We start from the raw sequence: 2,500 nt of genomic DNA, 5'->3' as shown, positions 1-2,500 counted from the left end.
GGGAGGGGACGTATGACCCAAACGGGGGCTTATATGACCCACGGACACTGCAAACCATGCTCCTACGACTAAATAGAGGTTAAAACTACGATTTGGTGAAATCTTCATTTTTGACCTCGGAGCAAGGTACCTTCCCTATAGTAGGCAATGAGTAAATGATCATAATCCCAGGAGGGCAAAAAATGGGAACCCGAGAGGAAAGCGCTGTTGGCGCGCCTAAGCTAGTGGCCCGTAGAGTAAAAAGGGTACCCCCAACAAAGTTGTCGTTTCACGTTCTGGTTTCACTTTTCATCATCTAGGGTGCGTTCCTGACACGTTTTGAGGGGTTTTAGCAAAAAAAAATTTTTCGACTACTCGAGCTCTCTGGCCCGTTCGGTGCACATTTTTGAAAAAAGCTAGGGAGCTGCCCCTAGGTTCGGGGTGTCACAAAATGTTGAAAAGTGGTCGAAAAACCACTATCCAGAATCGGATGTAGAATCGTTAGACGAACTTAAAATTGTTCTACGACACCCATCTGCGACGTTTAGTATTCGAGATATGGCCCGTCCTAGGTCTGACCGAGCAATTTTTGTTCCGCGCACTTTGTGCACCGTACACTTTGATGTTTGTATGAAAAAGTACCCTACCTAGGGACGCGTAGAGCAAATTGTACCCCCGGGCATGTTGTCGATTGACGTTCTGGTTGCACTTTTCATCATCTAGGGTGCGTTCCTGACACGTTTTGAGGGGTTTTAGCAAAAAAAAAATTTTCGACTACTCGAGCTCTCTGGCCCGTTCGGTGCACATTTTTGAAAAAAGCTAGGGAGCTGCCCCTAGGTTCGGGGGTGTCACAAAATGTTGAAAAGTGGTCGAAAACCACTATCCAGAATCGGATGTAGAATCGTTAGACGAACTTAAAATTGTTCTACGACACCCATCTGCGACGTTTAGTATTCGAGATATGGCCCGTCCTAGGTCTGACCGAGCAATTTTTGTTCCGCGCACTGTGTGCACCGTACACTTTGATGTTTGTATGAAAAAGTACCCTACCTAGGGACGCGTAGAGCAAATTTGTACCCCCGGGAATGTTGTCGATTGACATTCTGGTTGCACTTTTCATCATCTAGGGTGCGTTCCTGACACGTTTTTAGGGGTTTTAGCAAAAAAAAATTTTTCGACTACTCGAGCTCTCTGGCCCGTTCGGTGCACATTTTTGAAAAAAGCTAGGGAGCTGCCCCTAGGTTCGGGGTGTCACAAAATGTTGAAAAGTGGTCGAAAAACCACTATCCAGAATCGGATGTAGAATCGTTAGACGAACTTAAAATTGTTCTACGACACCCATCTGCGACGTTTAGTATTCGAGATATAGCACTTTGTAGGTCTGACCGAGCAATTTTGTACTGAAATGTATGGTGAACATGTAATTCATTAAATAACATTGACTTGCATCGTGCCCATACTTCATCGGCACAGCTGTTATTGACTATCTTTAGTGGAAATGGATTGAGTTTGACCATTTTAAGCCCATTTCCTATGCCGTGCACCAACATTGTGTACCGATCAGGGAAAGTACGCTACGTACGCGTTCATGGATGTCGATGTTGGTACAAGTTGCCTTTCGGGATAGCCGTGCACCAAAACTGTGTACCGATCAGGGAAAGTACAAGACGGAGGGTGCAGCTCGAGCGTACGCGTTCATAGATGTCGATGTTGGTACACTTGCACCAAAATTGTGTACCAATCAGGGAAAGTACAACACGGAGGGCGCAGCCCGGGCGTACGCAATCATGGATGTCCATGTTGATACAATCTACGTGTACGTACCTAGTTTTTGTAGGAAAAGTTGCAATTAAGTGCTTGCATGCTTAAAATGCTCATCTCAACCGGTCACCTTTTGGCCTGCCCTTTTATAACAGAAACCTAGAAAGATACTCGAGATTTTTGTGTTTTTCCATTCGCCCGGGACGACGAAATGAGCTATGTGCACATCGTGCAGAAAATTGTCTTCGCCACGCATGTTTTTGTCCATCCACTCATATAATCACCCGCATTTGTGTTCAACACGGACGGCGCAGCCCGAGCGAACGCGTTAATGTTTATGTTTGTACACACTGCTTGTACGATTCTAGGATTTGGTAATTGCGTCACAGTGCCCGACCGTCGCGGACACCATTCTTGGACAGAAGTCCTAGTACGTAGAGTACTTTCCCTAGGTATGTGCTCGTTCGTGACTATCGTTGCGTGCTTACGGACACGCTTGGGTATGTTTACCATACAAGGTTTACTAGGGAAACCTGGGAAGGACGCTTGCCCTCCCGTCGCGGACACCATTCTTGGAAAGAAGTCCTAGTACGTAGCGTTCCTTATTTTACTTGATCAGTTTGTAATGCATTCGCTTTGTTCCATCGACTTCTGCTACTGCTCACTAAGGGGTGTTCGTTTGCGATGTGTACGATAAGCAACTGTCTATCGTAACCAGCAGTTAATCAACACTTTTTACCCAAGTCATAGCAACATAGAG

Source organism: Anopheles coluzzii, assembly GCF_943734685.1.
Source record: "Anopheles coluzzii chromosome X unlocalized genomic scaffold, AcolN3 X_unloc_82, whole genome shotgun sequence".
NCBI classification, from domain to species: Eukaryota; Metazoa; Arthropoda; class Insecta; order Diptera; family Culicidae; genus Anopheles; species Anopheles coluzzii.
This window is presented reverse-complemented; position numbering follows the sequence as displayed.